At 49.8% G+C, this 20,656-nt stretch overlaps 1 protein-coding gene across 2 annotated transcripts in view; it reads right to left on the minus strand.

Annotated features, from left to right (window-relative positions):
* Positions 1–20,656, minus strand: part of LOC110468167 (opioid-binding protein/cell adhesion molecule homolog) — a 296,713-nt gene that overhangs the window by 109,254 nt on the left and 166,803 nt on the right. The window lies entirely within an intron of this gene.

Genomic DNA, 20,656 nt, shown 5'->3' on the forward strand with positions numbered 1-20,656 from the left:
GGAGGAGGGAAATAACCACCAACAAAGGAGTTTTCACTAATTCAGGACCCCAAACTCATCCCGAGATGCAAACACAGCTGTTAGAACTGATAAAGGGGTTTTGCAGGGGGTTTTCAGTGATGCCAAGCCCAACTTTCATCAGAGCAGGTTCTTTGTATGTGGCAGTGGGACTCAGTGACCCTAAACAGCTGCAACCTGGATAAATAGGACAGCCTGGAAGCCCAGGGAAGCCTGGAGAAAAGCAGGGCTGAGGTTTCCATCAGAAAGCTTCTTCAGCTGCTGAAAAGTTGGCTTAACCCCGAATGTTGGTGTTGGCTGCTCCCATGCCAGGGATTCTTTGGGGGGCGGATGGGAAAGGAAGGACACTTGGCTCCTTCCTGAGCTGTTCCACTCTGGCACAGAGGAGCTGTGTCTGCAGGAGCAGCAGGAGCCAGCACAAACCCATGGCAGCCCCCAGCAGTGAGACCACAGGCGCTGCTGAGCCTCACCCAGCTGCAGGATTAGCTCCAGGGGACAAGGATGCTGCAGGGGCCACAGGCTCTGCTGGGTAAAATGGTGTTTACCCCTTGGGATAGAAGATGTAGATGTAGAGTGCACGTAGCACAAAGCCTGCCAGAGCCAGAGCAATCCAGGAGAGGGAAGATTTATAGGGGAAAAAAGCCTCTCTGCCTCACAAAGAGACTGAGGAGGCTGCAGAGCCACAGACCCATGAACGGATGCAAAGGCAGGGAATAAATGGACAGACAGAACTACACTGGCTGCTACAGACAGGTAAGGGGACATGGGGCATGAGGGAGGGGAGAGAGAGAGGGCTGGGAAATGAATGTGATCCATATTCATGTAACTGGGCAGGGACCCAACAGCCTGGCATGGCTGTGCAGGAGTCTGCAGGAGACATGGCTCAACCACGCTCATCCCACTGTGGGCACCCAGGGAACCAGAGCAGCCTCTCCTGGTTTGGTACTCTGGGTCACCCCACCACAAATATGTGCCAGTCCCACTGCTGGGGTTAATGCACTGCCATCAAATGAAGGGAGAGAGATGGGACATGGAAGAGAAAAGGGCAAGGGGAAAAAACTTGAAAACCCAGGAGGCTGCAAAATTTGCATGAAGCACCAAGTCAGCAGACACAGAGGCAGAGGCACTTCTGCACCGAGCCAGTTGCAGACCTGAGGTTTCACAGGGTGGCTTCAGTTCAGGTCATGGCTAAAAATATCGCCTCGCTGAGAGGGACTCAAGGCTGGCACAGGCCCTGGGGGCATCAGGCATATGGCAGTGGTGGATCCTGCTCCTCACAGTGACGTTAACAAGCCCTGACCTTCTCTCATCATCCCAGAGGCTCAGGAAGAAACTGAGCTGGCAAGGACGAGTCCCTGCACCTCCCCGGCTGTCGCCTCCCAGCCCACTGTCAATCTTGGCTTTTATTAGTGGTGCAGTTTAGCCTCCCTCTCCCTCCGAGATTTCTCCCTCGTTGCTCTAATCAGGAGCTTGCAAATGTCAGGAGTACAGGCCTGGAAGTAATTAGTGAGGGCCCAGAGCCTGGGGGCCGTGAGGCTGCTCAGCCACAGCGCTGCTCCAGCATCGTACTGGGAAGAGCCTGCAGCCACTGGGACCTGCAGATGGCCACCCCGGGTTTCATTCCCCAGCCTCATTCCTGCTCCCAGATTATTCCCCGTTTCTCCACACAGCTCAGGGCACACTGAAATGCTCTCTGTGCAGCAGGGACTGAGTCCAGCTCCCTTGGGATCAGTGCAGTGAGGGATGGAGTGACTGCAGTACCACTGGCCAGCAAGTGCCACCTCCTCCTTTGGGACACTGCCTCTTCCAAAAGAGATCCAAGGACCATTTCTCACTCCTTTTAAACCTGCCTGGGTAGGGGAATGCTAGGAAATATGGACACAGCTGTACCACAGAGGTGTGCTTCACCCTGGGACAGCAGCTTTTCCCTCAGTGGGCACAACAAACCATGTGCTTGTCACAGCCAAAGAAAATTAAATCTTAAGGCACAGATAATGAGAAAGATCTTTTTTCCCTATTTTTTCCCTTTCTCTGAGATGAACTTTGCTGTCTCTCAGCTTTTCAGCCTTGTTCAAAACAGAAGGGGTTAATGATGCACCCAGGAAAGCAAAAACCCATCAGAGCTGTAGGGAAGAGCAATCCTTGGAGGCCTTGTGCTTGTTTAATCAAAGAGGAATCTTTGCTCCCAGAGATTCCCCCTCCAGCACCAGTGGAAGTGGAAGTTCTCTAGATCTCCCTCTGGAAACCCCAGACAAGATTTTCAATGACAACAGCTCCTCTCTAGTCCCCAGCTGGCAGACAGCCATGGGCACTTTTTTCACAAAACTGGGCTCTTTTAAGGCATTTCTCTCCTAGGGCATGGGGAATTTCTAACCCTGAGCATCTTGGCCACCCTACCTGGCCAAGACATACGTGACACCTCCATGGTGAATGCAGAGCTGTGTCTTGGTACCCTGCACCCTCCAGATGGTGTCTGGGCTCGGGGCTATAAGATTTTTAACTAATTTCTTTCCACACTATTATCCCCTCCTCCCTTTCCTCCCACCTCCTCTTTCTCTCCCTCCTTCTCTCCATCTGTCTCTACCCCTTTTCTTCTCCACCTTTCTCTTGCACACTTGCAGCTGCTAATTTTTCCCCGGCATATTTGGCAATCCATCCCAACACCTCTTCCCCCACAACCCACCGCCCCGCTTCATGCTTTTCCCATTTGCTGCCGAATATTCTCATTTCCCCACCCAAAAGAGACAGCACGAGCACAGGCAGGAGGAATACACACCCTCCCCATGCAGGGAGAATCACATCTCACTGCCCTGGGACAAAACTGGGCACCCACCAGTTTGTGGGAGGGGGTACAAAGCAAAGCATCACCCCTTTCCCAGGGTGTCGGAATCTGAGGTATTGATGATTCTGAGATTGTAGAAAGTCTCTGTCTGTCACCCCCTGCCAAAGCAGAAGCCATAATTGGTCTGTGCTGGTTTCCAGGTTGTTTATTCTGTTGATCTCTCACATGTTCTGCTGCCCTGCCCAGCTCTGTCCTGCAGGGCAGCGTGTGGGGCTCTGCCCTCAGTGGGATGTGACAAACATTCAATACCAGAAACTCCCTGGGCTGCATTTACAAGAACGTGCCAATATCTGTCACCTACGTTGGACAGTGTGTCCCCAGCCTGAACCAACAGAAAAATGCCAACACCACAGTGAGACATGGAGGGCATGAAGAAGGAGAAAAAGGACAAGGCACACCCAATTTTCTCTGTCTTGTCTCCTTTGGACCCCTCATCTAGAACCCTAAAATTTTACTTTTGCACCTGTGCCACACTTAATTATTACTCATATCAAACACTCAGAGCCTGTAATTCATGCTGTAAGATTGAAAACTCTTTTCCATGGCCAGAGATCACAGCCAGTGTCTCTGGGGGCTCTGTCCAGGGGGGTTCCTGACCCTGCCAGGGTCCCAGGGCAGCCAGAGGGAAGCCCTGGATTCCCACACAGGGGGAAAGCCTTAGGAATGGGATTTACAGCTGCACTGACCTCTGCCAGGCCACTGCGACACAAACACCTCCCCACCATCACCTCAGCCTCTTCCCAGCAGGATTTATTTATCCCGCTTAATTTTTCCAGTTGTTTTATCTTGTTTTATCTTCATAGTAAATCAGGCTCTCTCTGCAAACGGAACTTTTATTTCCCGTGCTGTTACATTTAATGTGTTTTATCGCATGAATTCAGCAAAAGGAAGAAAAAAAAAAAAAACAACAACCTGCTGAGGTAATTGTGGGAAAAAAATGCGACTTGTTCTTTACATTGATCATGTTGCTTGAGCTTCAAGGGCAGAAAATCCAGACTGGAGGCTCAAGCTCCTCATTTACAACTGGCTCAGGGCTGGTTTAGCAGTCAGTGCCCAGGCAGCCTGTCCAACATCCTTGTGCCCTAAATTCCCACACAAATCTTTCCCTCTTCCACAAAATCTGCCCAGGGCCACACAAACCCAGCCTGGAGCCTGGATTACAGCGTGGGAAGGCAGGTCGTGGTTGAGCAGGACCCACAGCAATCCCTGGGGATTTTAATGGGATTACTCTACACTTAACGCTCAGCGCCAATCCCCGGCTGAACCCCGGCATATGGCACGTTTAAAGAGTGTGTAAACCTGACAAATGAAATCCAAAACGGAGGCAGCTCCACAGACACCCACCTGGAGCAGTTAAAGCAGCCTCCTCCTTACTCCAAATATTAAAGGAATAAAGAACACCAGCTCTGAGAACACCCGGTGCTGCTCAAGCAAAGCTCAGAGGGGTTGGGACATCCAGGGGCAGCAGAACCATCATAACATCACCCTAAAAGCTTGAAAAACACAGATTTAATTTTCCTACACCATATCTGACAACCATCCAGGATGATTTAGTAGTTTTTAAATTTTCTTTTCCTAAGGAAAGCAAAATGTTAAGTTTTTCTCTCCGATGCCAAGATTTTTTTTTTTTTTTTTTTTGCTGCCATTTCTGATGGTATTTAGTACATTTGGGCAAATTTTCAACTCCTGTGCAGTCCCTGTCCCTGAAAACCCAACTTTAGAGGGAAGGGATTGGGGGGCCATTACAGACATGTGACATTTTGCTTTATTGCCAAAACATTTCCATATCAAAACAGCCAAAGTTCAGGCTGCTTTGCCAAGGACATTGTCTTGGAAAAAAAAAACAAAACCAAACCAAGCAACACAACAAAAACCCCATCACAGTGCACAGTCTCTGCCAAAGAGATGCTTCCAGGAGCCCTGTCCCAAATTCCCCACATCCCTGGGAAGCAGTGACAGGACAATGGGAATGACTTTGACCTGACAGAGGGCAGGCTTAAATGGAATATTAGGATGGGTGGGATAAATTGGATATTAGGATGTGAGAGTGAGAGGCACTGCTCATTTCCAGAGATGTGAGTGCCCCATCTCCATAAGGGACCTTACAGAGCATCCAGTCCCACCCCTGCCAGGGACAGGGACACCTTCCCCCATCCCAGGGTGCCCCAAGCCCCATCCAACCTGGCCTTGGGCACTTCCAGGGATGGGGCAGCCACAGCTTCTTGGGGCAATCTGTGTTTAACAGGTTTTTCCATCATTAGTGCCCAATGACCTCTCCCTAGGACAAGGTGTGGTGGCACAATCATGTTCCCAAATTAGTCCAGGAGTAGGAGAAACACCAGAAAAGGGGGCTCTGGAGCACAAATGTTGAGCCTGGGCATGAAATACACATTTGAACCCTACCAGCCAATGGAAAGCAGAATCTGGGATCCACCCCTGCATCTACCACGGTCTCACCCTGGCCATGGACACACAGGGAGCACTCAGCTTCCCCCATCCACCAAGTGGAGCAGGAATGCTTCTCCCCTCTCCTGGGAACATTACAAGGCTCATTCATAGATGCTCTCAAAGTGTTCTGTGAGCGCTGTGCTGAACTAATAAAAGAACAAATAAATAGATATCACATTGCCCTGTTTACCCTGTTTCTAAACACGAAGCCATCACGTAGCCTCGGGGCTTATTTGCAGAATACAGAGATGCAGGAATGATCAGAGAGAAGCTGTTCATTCTGGAAGAGGGAAACACCACGCTCTGGGCTGTCCTGGGAGGCTCCAAATGGCATTCCCAGCACAGGTTAGAGAAAGGAAAATCCTACATTCCCATCCTCCTCGGTGTGTGCTGCTCTTTTTCTCACCTGGATGGCACCAGAACCTCTCTGCTCATGGAGCTGGCTGGGCTGGCACCACCAATTCTCAAGGTTGGGAGCAGCAGGACCAGGTGTCTCCCCAGCAAATCCATCCTCAGTGATGCACAGCTGAGGCACTGCACACCCTGGAGCTCCACTCAGACTCAGGGCAGCAGGGTTTGCCTGCCCAAACCAAACCTTTTATATCAGCAGAGCAGCCAAACCAGCAAGATTTCAAGATAAAGAGAAAAACGTGCCTGACTGATTCCATAGAGGTAAATGGGGGCTTGAAAACTTGTGTTCCCCTGAAGGAATGGCTTGTGCCCTGCAGCCCTGAAGTGCAGCACTTGTATTCCTCTGCCCACCACGTACCCTTACCCATCCAACATGTTCCTCTCAGCTTGGGCAAGACAATCCTAAATGTCCCTGGGGCTCTCAGCACCATCCAGGCAGCCTTGCCCTGCCACTCGTTGTTAATGCTGCCCAGAGGAGCTGTGGCTGCCCCATTCCTGGAGATGCTCCAGGCCAGGCTGGACAGGGCTGGGAGCACCCTGGGGTAGCAGAAGGTCCCTGCCCTGGCAGGGGGTGGGACTGTATTATCCTGAGAGTCCCCCCCGACCCAAACCACTCTGGGATTTTCACACCTACACACACACACACCCGCTCTCCCAAACCAACCAACACAAGCCAGCCTCCAGAACATCTCACTGCTGGGGCAGCTCCTGGGAGCTCCCAGCTCCTGCCTGGGCTGCTGCTGGAAGGGGCAGAGGCAGCAGGGCTGGGAGCTGCAGGGAGCTGGGTGGGATCTCTGCAGAACTGGGGAGAAATTGCCCCGTTCCCACTCCTCACCCCTCCACACCCCCCTTGTCCCCTGCTGCTGGGCAGGTTTGGCAGTCGTGTTATGCAGGTAAAGGTCTGAACACTTGTTCACAGCCTGTCTGAGCTACCCAGGCTGCTCATGCTGCAGGTCCCAGGAGAAATAAAAATTCTCAGTATTTCCAGTCTTCCCCTCTGTGGCCAGTGCAGGTGATGTTTTTTCAACTTTGAAATCCCTGCTTCTAAGGGCTGAAGTGAGGGGGAGAAAACCATTAGGTGAGGGAAGGCTCGTGGTTCCTGCAGGCTTTGGAAAACTTTCCTGGGAGTTTGATGGGAGCTGTGGGTAAATGCTGGTGCAGGTCTCTGCTCTCAGAGGCAGCAGAGCCGCTCCCTTCATGTCTCACTGCTGATTTATTCCCAGTGGTATCGGGCACAATGAGATAAATATGCAAGTGGCACAGCCGGGGTGTGGATGGGAACATCTCCATCTTCCTAGGTCAGCTTTAATTCATCTGTTTCAGTCAGTCTGGCCTCAACCATTCACTTCTGACTCCAACCCAATTCTCTTCAAAGCCCAGCTCTGCCAGGATGCTGGGATTAAAATCTAGGTTTGCAGCAAACAAAACTAAGAGTGTTTTATGAGGAAGAATAACCTTGGGGGAGGGTTTGACTGTGGTTTCAAAGGCTGAGCAAGGTTTCTGTGCACAGCTCTGACTGAGTTCTGCTTGCTGTCAGCAATCCCTGCTATCTCCAGGCTGCTGACAACCCGACAATCCCCGATACCGCAGGAAGGAAACAACCTGCAAGCTGCAAAGCCACTATCCCGTTTTGCAGAGAGAATGACAAGGTAGGAAAAGACAAAGGAACCCAAATACCTCTGGGGAAAGAAGAGAGCTGCCCACAGCTATCCTGGAAGCCCCAGGTCCCTCCAAAGCATTGCTCCCCATGGACACATGGCTTGGAGCAGTCTAGGTTTTCACCAGGAGCTGCTGCTCCACAAACAAACAACCCTGAGGCTCCTTCTTCCTTTAAACCCCTTAACCCCACCAATTCAAACAAGGACACAGCACTTCAAAACCACGGGCACAGGGTCCACATTGATCTTCCCAAGCTGGACAAGGTGGTGCAGGACACCAGGGTGAGCCTGCCCTGGGCTGTTCACACCCAAGGAAGAGCGTGGGAGAGCCGGATGAGCTGGAGAGCTCCATCCCTGCATCTCCTCTGGCTCCTCGTTATTAAAGCTAGAGTTTGTCATGTTAAGCAGCTGTTCCAACATAAAGCAAAACTGTCGAGAAAAATACAAGTGTTGCAGATGGGCTGCATTTTCTTTCTAACTGCTTTATTTTTATTTATTTGTGGTTTTGGGTGTTTTTTTTTTTTTTTTTTCCTTCCCATCTCCTTCACCCTTTACAACTACCCCTGCTATTGCAGCTGGCTCTGTGAGCCACCATCCTGATAAGCAGCCGCTCGCTCGCTTCTTCTGGTCCTCGCAGGCTCTTCTGTTCATTGTTGTTTCTCTGTCGCTACAAATTGGCACTTCTAAAGAGATTTCCAGGCCAAGTATTAACCCCCTCCGGAGCCCAGGCACATAAACACACACGTTATTTGTCAAACGAGAGGAAGGCAGTCGAGCTGCAGGGAAATTTAAGTGACTTGTCTGAAAGAGCAGCGAGGAGCAAAGGCAGAGGAGCTGACAGACGTTTCTTACTGCCAGGACCTGCTCCCTTCCTTGCAGCCCCATCTGCAGCCAAACCCCTGAAATCCTCCCTCTGCCCCATAAATCAGCAAACTCAGCTCCCTTTCAGAACTAGAAACAGGACCCAGGAGTCCTGACATCACACAGCACAAAATCAGGTTTCCTCTCATTGCAAATTCTGGTCGAAAACTCCTTTTAGAAAAAAAGTTTTATAGAGGTTTTTATTTATTGTCAACTCCTGGATGATAAAATGAGGCGGCTACAAGCCCTATTTATTTCCCACCCTCGCAGGAAACAGAGGGGCTGAGATGTGAAACAAATCCAGGGCTCCAGCACTGACCCTGGGCTCGTGCTGGTTCACAGAGCGCTGGGTGATTATTTTATAATAGCTGATAGCATCTGTGATTTAATGCAGCTGTTAGAAATTAGCAAGGACTCCATCGAAAGCGTCCCAGTCACTCACGATAACAGGCTAATAAATCATTCCCCCAGTGCTCCGTGGCATTTATGGTTCTATTTTAGAGATGCAAAGTATAGATCCGGCTGCTCTCCTGGATTTATTTTTATTTATACTTTTAATAATGCAATTAAATAAATAAATTTAGGATGTTGTGACTCTGTTGCCAAAAATGGCACCGATGAGAACTTCCCCTGCATGACTTCCCTTCGTTATTTTCTCCCCACTAGCCAATTAAAGGGAAAACAAATGGCTCCAAAGCTGCTCCAAGATATTGTTTCCAGTGCACGGGGTGAAAAATCTCACACCATGGAAATCCAGGGGAGGCAGGAAGGGAGATGGGGGAGGAGAAGGAAAAGCTGGGTTGGCTGTCACTCTCCTCTCCATCCAGATTTCCTCCTATCACACCTCAATCCTGAACATCTAGAGGCTACATTTCATGGATACCTACAGAATGCACTCACAGCTGCCCAGTCTTCAATCAGCCAGCAAACCCAGCTTTATTAATTCCTTCTGGGGTGATAATCTGGAGCATTCCTTATGCTCCTAAGCAAGCAGAAAAGCAGCAGATTCCCTGTATCTGCCCACTGCAGATAAAAACCTTCCCTGGAATGGGATGCCTGACCCCAGAGCAGGAGGAGCTGTCCCAAGGCCACCTGGGCAGCCTGGCTCTGCTCTGAGCCACTTGACGAAGGAGCACAGCCTGCCCTGTCTGCACCCTCCCAGTCAAACCCAAGGGAATTGCATTTGCTGCCGGGGATGGTGTGTCTGGTTCAGCCTTCCTGCTCCCCAGGGAATGGCCAAGGCAGGTGGGAGCATCCCCATCCAGAGGGGGCTCATTGCTCTGAGGTGAGCCCCAAATCCTTCCTTCTCCCCTTGTCTGCACCTTGCAGCAACACATTTGTGTCCCAAATGGCTCCATCAGCTGCACCAAGGAGCAAAGCAGCCATCACTCTGCTCACCACCCTCTGGGATCCTCCTGCCTCTGCCTTGGCACACTCATTTTTCCACCTGCCAGAGACCAACACACACCAGCCTTCAAATGTCTCACCGATGGGGCTGGAGCAGAGCAGAGCCAAGTGGGGTCTTTAGAACCGGGAATTCAAATTCAGAACTGGGAGGAAAAACCCTGCCATTGCCAAGGCTTGCATTCAGGGAAGGTCACGATGCAGCTCTCCTGCTCTTCCCCCTAAGTGAACTCCCAGTCCCAGAACCCAACACACCAGCCATGCACAGCCTCAGGGTCACAGCTCCTTTCAAAGGGCTTCTCTGACAGGGTTCACCAGCCTGGCTTTGCTCAGCCACTTTTGGGAGAGAGGGGGGAAACCTTGGGAGCAGAATTGGGACTGGAAGTGCCTTCGCTGACTCCCAAGGGAAGCTCATGTGGGCTCACATTTCGAGCTTCTCTGGAGGGTTTTTTCTTCCACTCCTCAAAACGAGCCTTGTCGTGTATTGCCTCACACGGCCAGTGAGCCTGACAAACATGCAGACATCCTTGGTGCTTTTCAAGGTCAGCTTCACCCCTGGGAGGTTTCCATCACTTGGAGACCTGATCCATCCTGCGTCCTGTGTAGAGAACCCTGACCCAATGTGGGGAAAAAACACCCCAGTGCTTCTCCTCAACATTACCAACCTTGCTCTCATGCCTTAAATCCCACAAAAATATTAAAATAAGGCTGTTCTTTCTCCTTCATCTGAGAGTATTTTCAGTTAATAAGGAGAAGGAACCAATTTATTTCTCAGTCACGCACTAAACTCTGGTGTTAGCAAGTTTAGAGTAAGCCAACACCCAATAAAGTCTGCACAGACTTCACTGGAGCTGAAGCAGATCTCTGTTGGGTCCATTTAAAATGCTCTAAGCATTTCCATCATATCCTTACTTTTAAGCAGAGTTACAGTCAGAAAAATTACTCTGCATACATGACCCCAGAGGTTTCATATTTCTTCTCCTGCGGTGACAGTTCCCAACCAGATCTGCTTAATTTACAAGCTGGGAGATAGGGTTGCTTTTCCCCCTCCTTAAAACTGCCAGCCCTGCAAATTCCTCTGGAATGGAAATAATTGCCTCCCCTCACCAGTTCTGCCATTGAAGTGCAGGATATACAGCCCTGGGCATGGCTCCGAGTGGATGGGACAGGGAATCCCATCCCAGTCCCCATCCTGGCTCTTGCTGACCACAAGCAACCCAGAAACTCGGAGAACATGAGGATCCCTAGCACTAAGATGCTGAAGATGGAGATATCTGGAGCTGCAGAAAACCTCCATGGCTGACTGTGAGGTCTCCTTTTAATTATAGAAACTGATTTTTTTGCAATTACCATTTAATATAATGCAATCTCTCATTAAAGCAAAGGGTTCAACTGCTCTGATCTTTTCCCATTTAATAAAGACAGCAGGAGAAGGCTCTGGGAATTGGCACCACCCACCAGACTGGCATCTCTAGCTCGGGAGTGCCGGCGCAATTGGGTCAGCCAGGAGAGCTGTTCCTGGCGTATTCCCAGCTCCCTGCAAAGTCAAAACAAGCAGAGCTGCTCCCCAGTGCTCCAAGCAGGGAGAAAAGAGGTGTTCCAAGGAGGAAAGGGCAGGAAGCACACAGCCTGGGAGCGCCATGAGGCTCTGGGCTCCTTCTCTTTGCTCTCCCTGTAAGTTTTTGGGGTTTGCATGTCTACCATGGATGGAGGAGCCACAAGTCCATCAGCCCATCTGGGATTTTTCCTGCCCTTCTTGAGAGCCTGCTGCCATCCTCAGAGTTCAGAAACATCCTCAGTCTGACACTGAAGATCCCCAGGTGTCCTTCCCAGCCCATGAAGTGTTTTGATCCTGCAAAACCCCATTAATGCTTCTCTAAAATAATAAAGCCTAGACAAACCTGGCTTGCTGGGTGCCATGGGTCCAGCCAGGGCACACACCACACCCAGCCTCCAAAGGAAAATCCTGTTGCCTTCTTCAGAAGACATTTGGTACAATTATTCCCTTCTTTACCCCAAATCCTCCTTTAGCATGCAAGAAAATGAAGCAGCCTTGATCTCCACTAAAAGAAGGGGGTTTCAGAAAGCACTTGTAGCAAGAATTTAACAATAAAAATGCTAATTAAATTTTTACGTGTTTAAATACATTTGTCATGTATTTTCATTAATAGCATTCTGTGCTGTCTTTAATTTGATAATCTCCTCACCCTGTGCAAATAACTTCCTCCAAATCCTGAGGCACATCTGGCACACCAGCAGCACAGGAGCTGAAAAAGCATTCCCGAGGGTCCACAGCACATGGGGGGCACAGATCCATGGTCCTCTGCTGGGATCAGCATGAATGGGAGTGGGAAACACAACAGAGGGAGCAATCAGGAACTGGGTACCCACAGCCACCTTACACCAACTCTATGGCAAGTGGAGATGGGGGGATGCTTTTCCTGCTAGGTGAAGAAGCAAGAGGACAACAGGAATCAGAGGCAGCTTTCAGAAAACATCCTGGTTTTAAGAGCATTGGCACATTTAAGACAAGCCACTCAATTTTCCAAAGCCTTCTGAAGATCTTCCGAGCTTCAGCTTTTCTCCCTAATGTGGAGGATAAAAGTGGGAAATAAGAAATTACCCCAGATACTCCACAGCCACAGGATCATCACAGAAAGGTTTGGGTTGGTAGGGACCTCAAAACCCATCTTGTTCCAGCCCTTGCTATAGGCAGGGACATCTGCTATCCCAGATTGTCCAAACCCTGTCCAACCTGGCCTTGAATACTTCCAGGGATGGAGCAACCACAGCTTCTCTGGGAAATCTGTACCAGGGCCTCACTGCCTTCACAGGGAAGGATTCCTTCCCAATATCCCATCTACCCCTGCCCGTTGTCAGGTTGAAGCCCTCACCCTTGTCCCATCAGCAGTTCTCAGAAAACATCCTATTTTCGAGACCATTGGCACACTAAAGGCAAGTCCCTCTTCTCTTCAAAGCCTTACGGATTTGCTGAGCTTCAGCTCCTCTCCCTAATGTGGAAGATAAATGTGGGAAATGAGAAATTACCCCAGATATGCCTCAATTGATTCTGACTTCTATGATTCCATCTTTAGAGGGGGCAAAAAGCCAGCAGACTGATTCCAGCTGCTTGTTGATTCCTGCCTGGAGCAGCCTGGTGTTTAGTAGCTGGGCACAGCTCTTCTGCAGTAATGTATTTATTTTATGAATATTATTATTATTATTATTTTTAACCGTGGAATCATTTTATTAATATTAATAAACCCGCAGAAAGTGCTAATTTCCTCCATCATTCTCCTAATTACCTCTATTGAATTGTGAGGATCATCTGCATGAATAATGATTCCCCGTGCATTTGCTTCACTGTTCAGCAGAGGAATCGGCAAGAGCTGGATCCTGCACCCACAGATGGCAGGGAAGGAGCTCTGGAACCACCAGCAGATGCCTCCTCCAGTAACTCATGACGTCTCCCCAGCTTCAAAATCCTGGCTGGGCCACCAGAGTCATTCTGCATGAGCACAAGGGGTGGGACAGGTCTGCTAAGGGGAGGTGACCCTCCCGTGCTACTTCTCAGGGCACAAGGGCTCTCTCTGCTCCTCTGGAGCTCCAGCACCTTCCAAAAACCTTTCAAACAAAGATCACAGGGACAGCTCGTAATTCTTTGTCTGACCCTCCTGGCCACTCCAGAGCCAACAGCAGTTTTGCCATGATTCTGGAGGAGGCAGAACCTCAGCCTGGGCTTTGGCCCCAGGAGCAAGGAGCCAGCACGGCATCGCTGAGGAACAGCTGTGACTGTCCCATCCCTGGAAGTGTTCCAGGCCAGGTTGGACAGTCTTGGAGCAACCTGGTCTAGTGGAAGGTGTCCCTGCCCACGGCAGGGGGTGGAACAGGATCGTTTTTACATAAACACTGGAATCACAGAACTAACTAGGTTGGGAAAGACCTTTGAGATCATCAAGTCCAACCTATGACCCAACACCATCTTATCAACTTTAAGGTCCCTTCCAAGCCAAATCATCCTGGAATTCCATTGTATCTCCCTTAATCACACACGGGGACTGGAACTAGAAGGTCCCAGGTCAGGTGGAGGAGGTGATGCCAGTGACAACTCTTCCCAAAGCAGGGTACGAAAGAAGTCTTCCCAGGAAACACTGAGAACAGAAAAGCCTTCCATTTATTTCTTTCCTTGTTGCTGATGCCAAGATACTTTTCCTTTCCAAGTCATCTATACACTCCTGAAACCACAGCATGGGAATGTTTCCCAGTTCCAGAAACGCCCCAAGTGCTGGTGTTCAGCATGAAACCAAGGAAGATGCATCAGTGTCACCTCCATGGCTCCTCCAAAGAGTCCCTGTTGTGCTGGCTTTGCAAGATGAGCTGCAAGAAAAGGGACACCAGCACATCTCTGCAGCGTGTGATCCAGCCCGGCCTGGCAGTGACAGCTGCACAGCCCCCTCGGGCTTGCTGGGGGACCATAAGTCTTTAAAATATGTATGATGCTCTTGGATGGGCTCCATCCCCTGCAGCTCCCCCACGCCAGCAGGACTGCGGGACGCACAGGGACGCCAGCACATGGCACTGTGACACTGCAGCTGTGACACTGCATCCCCACCATGGACCCGGCAGGACCTGGCCTCCTCTGCCACCACTGCTGCCTGCTGCTGGACATCTGGCTAGGGAGAAAATTCCGAGCACGAAGGAGAGCTCCATAACCATTGCTGGCTTTTTTCATGGAAAAGCAGCTCTGACCAGCTGCTTGCTCAGGCAGAGGGGGAACCTGGGGTATTTCTGAGTGCCCCAGACTGTTTCACTCACTGTGAGCACACTCAGCTTCTGTGACACCGTTCAGCCATGTCCCCACACTGCAAGGTGGCCACAGGCTGCCCTGCTGCCTCCACAAAGTTCCCTTTTGAAAAGGAATAAGACACACATCTGTGTTTTCCTGGTGGAGAAAGGGAGGGTAGGTTAGTGAGGCTCTCATTTCACAAGAGAGGCTGCCCGGATTGCATTTGTATTCATTTTCATGAAATCCCCATAAAAGTCACTAATAGAACACAATCTGCTAATTAAATTTCACGCAGGAAGGCATTTTCACCTTAGATTAGCAGTGTCCTTGTACATTTTTTGCTACTAATGTACTAATAACATCTTATTTATCTTATAAATGAATTCTGTTAGACTTATCATTAAACTTGAGATATTAACGTGCTCAAATGAACTCCACGTGAAGGGTGGGGGGGGGTGATAATTCCAAAGGGATGGAAAACACAAATCCATTTTCCTTCTGTTTTGCAGCTGGGAAAGAAAGGCAGCGGGCTGGCAGCTCTGGGGAGCAATGTCCTGACTTTAATTGCTGCAGAGCTGTGAGGGAGGGCAGGGAGCTCTCCACAGATCCTGCTGCCAGGGATGTTCTAGCCAAGCAAAAGACACACCCAGAGCTTCTGCACCCTTGGGTTCTCTTTGTGGAAGATCCATACTGAGTGGTTTCACAGCACAGGAGAGGATTGAGGTGCATCTCAATCCACCAGACCATACCTACAGACCTCCATCCTGCTCAGGCTTTCCACTTCCCAAGGAATCTTGCTCTTGCCACAGATGTCCCATCTGGGTGTGCAGACAGGCACCTGCTTCCCAGACCAGGGCTTGGCTTTAAAATATTTGTGGGAAGCAGGAAGGAGGTGGGGGAGAGGCGTTCTTGATCATGAATCTTGGCAGGATACAGCTGCTTCCCCACGACTGGCTGGAAGATGGATAACGGGGAGGAGGCCAAGCTGCAGTGTTTAAATCCAAATCTGCTTCCTGAGAATCCTCCCCTTCCAGAACTGGATTTTCTGAGTACACATCCTCCAAATTCCCTTGCACCCAGGAACAAATTCCTGTCCTGCTGAACCCCAAGTAAGGGTGCAGTGCCAACCACCAACACCTCAGCTGTGCCTCAAGGAAGGGGATGTGGTTTTTTTATCCACCTTTTCATTCTGCCAAGGCTTTTCATCCCAAATCAAGGTTTAGTCTTTATCCAGACGGGGCCAAATCCCTCCCTGGCTGAGCCAAACAAGAGCGGTGACTGATTCCTCCCCTTCGTACACGGCTCTACAGTGTTTAATAACCAACTTCGCTGCAGAAAACAACATCCAACCCGCGATATTCTGACAGCAGCATTTTCTCCCCCTTTCTGAAGATCCACGGTTTTCCCACCTGTAATTGGATGAGGCAACATTGACATCCAGTGGCCGATGAGATTAATCGCAGGAAGCCGGAGCGAATTCCCGGGGGATGGAGCGAGCGCTCGGTGAGCCGGCAGGGACCAGCGGCATCCCTCTGCTGCGCGTCCCTGCCGGGGCCACCACCACACAAACCAGCCGCATTGGCATCCCAGGCTCTTATTCCCAAATCTTCCTCCACGCTGGAGGGGACCGTGGGTCCAGCAGCACAATCAGGACCTCTGCTCTAGGTGGAGGTGTGTGAATTTGTGCTGCTGGCTCCCTAATTCTGTGACCCAGTCTTGTGAGAAGCACGAACTCTGCAGGATGTAACTGTTATGTGTAGTAGATATAATTCGTGCCATTTCTAATATGATCTATGTGATATTGAATATTTGTTGGAGTATACACGTTTGTATTAGGAGTACCCCCACCCTCACAGGTGAAACCTGGTGTGTGTTGAAACCCGATTTACAGGTAAAAGGATGTGGCTCAGCCAGGAGATGGGCCATGTCTGGAGAGATACGGGGACACCCAGGCACTGAATGACCCGAGATGGAAATAATGGAAATCCTTGGGCAGATCCATGTGAATGCAGCGTTCCCTAAATTTCATCAAGGGATTCAACAAGTCCAGACGCTGAATTGTTCTTCCTCATCACCAAAAGAAAATCTTATTAACCTATGGACTCTGAATGGAAGAAAAGACTGACTGCTGAAATCTTGGCCTCAGGTGGAATTTTCCCTATAAAAACCACTTGGGCCAGGATGGAGGTGTGTGGGCTTAGAGGAAAACCTCTACTGAGGCTGACTCCTTGTTGCACACCCAGGGCCAATCCCGGGCTCAGCTCTGTTCTTTCCTTGTGGCTGGCTAGAGAGAATTTGATTGCAAAATAAATTTTAATTTGGCTGGACAAATTTTTGTTTATAACATAACCCAGAGCTGCCTTCCTTTACTTCACAGAATCACATTTCCCAGAATCATTCATGTTGCAAAAGCACTCTAAACCAGCCAAGTCCACCCATTTCCACTGGATTTTTCCCAGTGGCTCACCAGCACCTGCTATGACATTCCACGGAGGTGGGGACACATCTTGTTACACACAGATGCATCCTGCCAGTGGACAGACTCTCCAAGGCATTTACACCTTTCCTACTCCTGTGTGTAGCCAGAACCTCCTAGCTGAGCATCAGACGCTCTTGCTGTGTTTTACCTCCACAGCACCGTGGCGCAGGGCTGAGACAGAATCCTGAAATGGTTTGGGCTGAAAAGGACTTCAAATCATCCAGTCCAACCCCCTGCCATGGACAGGAACACCTTCCACTATCCCAGGTTGCTCCAAGCCCTGTCCAGCGTGGCCTTGAACACTTCCAGGGATGGGGCAGCTTCTCTGGGCAGCCTATGTCAGGACCTCACCACGCACATTGTAAAGATTTTCTTCCCAATCTAAAACTGACCTCTAATCACCTTAAAGCCATTTCCCCCTTGTCCTGTCACTCCATGCCCCTGTGAATTTTGTGGATACTCATTACTGAGGATAATTTGATGACTTCTCATTCTCAAAATGCATTCCAGAGGCAAACTACAGTTGGACACCTGTGAAGTTTGGGGAAATTCCTGTATTCCTTGTTTACAGACAAAAAAGGCCCTAGGAAGAGAGGAAGACTGTGATGGATGGGGCAAGGCTGTAAATCCCTGGCCAAAGTCTGAATCCAGGCTATTTTACCAAGCACAGGGCAATTTGCATGCCTGTGGGGGCTGTTAGATGCTGCTCCCTCCCCAGACAGCTCTAAAAAATGGAAATACTCCCCCTCCTCAAATCTGCTTTAAAGGGTCTCCAGTTTCTGTGGGGCTTTCATTTTATTTTAAAAATTACTAAGCCAGATTACATACTACACAATTAAATATTGATTGGGAATTCTCCCCAAGTAGGTTTCCCCCTCCATCTCTCTGCCTCCATGGGGAGATGTCAAGTTCTGTTTCCTAAGCTGTCCCCATCCAGTGATTACGTTCATTAGGACACCAGTGTTGTGGTTAAAAGTACTTTCTTTGCTGCTGTACGTTTAATTAGACAACTCTTTCCCAGAAATTATTTATAGCCAAGCTTGGGAGCTATAGTTAGTCCGAATGTAAATAAGATTCAAAAGGGAAATCCCAGGGCACCCCTGTGGCTGGTGAGCCGCTCGCTTCAATCCATTAGCACTGGTCCCAGCGCCCCTGCTTAGCACAGCCTTCCAGGGCTTTATGGCTGCAAGTTGTGCTATTTAACAAAATAATAAAGCAAACCAGCCCAGGCACAGGTTTCCAAGCCAACTTCTGATGGACAAAGAATATTTTCCCTCCTGTCAGCGCAGGGAGCTGGGAAACTCCCCAGCTTGCAGAAGGAACGGGATGTGGAGGGCAGCAAAAAGATTTTGCCCTCAGTGGGGAAAACCTCAAATTAACTAGAGCAATATAGAACTTTGCAAGCCCCTGAGAACACATGAGCAGGGTTCTGAGTTTGTTTGGAAAGACTGGGTTTGGAAATGTGCTGAGGAAGGAAGAACCCAGACTGAGCCCAGTGTCTTCAAACCCTTTGCAGCTCATCTGTGACACATTACAGCACTGCAACTCCTGCAGGAAAAGCGAGGACTGAGCTCTGATCCCCACCAAAATGGCCACAAAATTATGGTTTAGAGTCACAGGATCATTAAGGTTGGAAAAGACATCCAGGATCATCAAGTCTGACCTTAAGTTGGAAGGGATATTTCAAGGTCATTTAGTTCATCTCCAAACCAGACCAGCTCACAGACACACTCACGACCTCCAGGTGGGATGTTCCTCCCAGTCCTCCTCCTGAGCCCCTTTGGAAGAGCACAGTCAGAAAACCAAATATCACAGAATTACAGAATGGTTTGGGTGGAAGTGACCTTAAAGCTCATCCAACCCCCTGCCACAGGCAGGGACACCTCCCACTATCCCAGGGTGCTCCGTGCCCCATCCAACCTGGCCTGGAATACCTCCAGGGATGGGGCAGGTTGGATGGGGCTCTGCTTTCAACCCAGATTTAGTACTGGGTGGGACAAGCTCAGCCATCCCACCATCCCACCGTGCCACAAGAGCTTGGTTGGGAATTTTTTCCAACCTTCACATCCACCATGCATGAACAGGGCAATCCAGCTGGGATCCTCTGCCTCCTGCCTCACAAACACACACATCACTTGATGGCTGATTCACAGGGTTAATCTTGCATTTTCACACCTTTGTCTCTCCTCCTGGCATTTGAGGGAGAGGAAAACCAACCTCAAGCCATGTTATGTAGCACAACAGCACTCAGCTGCTTGGAAATTGCTTCTCCAGGCAGGGAGCAGCAGCAAGGCCATGCACGTGGAGCAGCTGGTAATGCAGGGAAAATGGTAAATCTCTAAAAACCCCAAACAACAAGAAGCATGCTGGATGCCTCTGCACCAGGCATGGCATCCTCTCTCTGTATCCACACACCACACGTGGCTCTGCTGGGGCCAGGAGGAGATGCAAAATTGAGCGCCAAAATCTCAGCTGTCACTTCTGATTTCGGCTGCCACCACACCGAGCTGCAGAGCCACCTGCACGAGGTGTCCCAGGCCCGGTGGTGACAGTGCCAGCAGTGCCACCAGCACTGCCAAGCCCAGGCAGGAGCCATCACCATTCTGGAAAGTAACACCGTGGGGAGGTCTATTATTTTAAACGTATAATTGATTCTAATTCATCACTTATCGCATAGTGACAGATTTTTATATAGTTTATTATCTCAGTCGCAGCACGAGGGCCCGGGGAGGCTGGCTCCTATTGTTCAGCAGTTCCTGCTGCTGCCTCATCTCTAGCTGCTCTCGTTATCTGTCTGATTAAGTTAGGGATTCTGGTATGTCAGGGTCCCCAGGTAACTGTCAGCACTCATCTCCTCCCCTGGCAGGATCTCAGCAGCCTTTGTGCCCCTCTCCTCCTTGACCCGGCTGCCACAGCGTGGTTTGGGGGTGCAGAGGTGGCTGTCATCCCTGATCCCAAAATCCAAAGATCCAGGTGCCACAGGATCGAGCCCTTTGCACCACGCTGAAAGGAACCTGCACCCTGCTGCCTCCATCCCATCCCTCACCCCTGGCACCTCCGCTGGGAAATCCAGAAGTGGCAAAAAGCGGCCCAAACCCACCTGGTTTAGCACAGGGATGCACAAACACCTCTCTGCTTCCCGACCCCTTCCCAGAGCAATTCAGCCCTGATCCACAGGGCTGGCCACTGCTACAGAGCTGAGAGTCCCCCTCCTTTTCCTCCTCCTCCCCCCAGTTCTTCCCCTCGTGCCACAGATAGGGCATCACAGCTAAAATGGGTCGATTTGCAGAATTTCCATTTCACAAGGTGCTTTCAACTCCTCCACGCTTTGTTTTTGCTCAGATTTGGAATGAAAAACCCAAAAGCAGCCGCACACTTTCTTCCAATGAGCTCAGCAACTCCGAAACTGCCAGAAACCAGAATTTTCCTTTGACGCTTTAAGGAGCCGCTTTGCAATTTCACTATTTCATTTCAGCGTTTTAGATTATTTTGAATTATTTCTACAACATTTCCCGATGCTAAATGCAACGCTGAGCATCACACAGCACAGCTACAAGGGTGTCATTATGTGACATAACATAATGATTGAAACATTTGATCCTATTTTAAAATCATTAAGGGCTGCTGCTTCTCCATTCTGATTGAAACATCTTGGGGTTGTGGTTTTTTTTCCTAGATCAAAGCGTGTCTTGTTCAAAATGTAAGGAAACAGTTTGACATTGTTCAAAAATGGCGTCAAAACCAGTTTT

The sequence above is a fragment of the Lonchura striata genome, chromosome 23 (genome assembly GCF_046129695.1).
Source record: "Lonchura striata isolate bLonStr1 chromosome 23, bLonStr1.mat, whole genome shotgun sequence".
Lineage (NCBI taxonomy): Eukaryota > Metazoa > Chordata > Aves > Passeriformes > Estrildidae > Lonchura > Lonchura striata.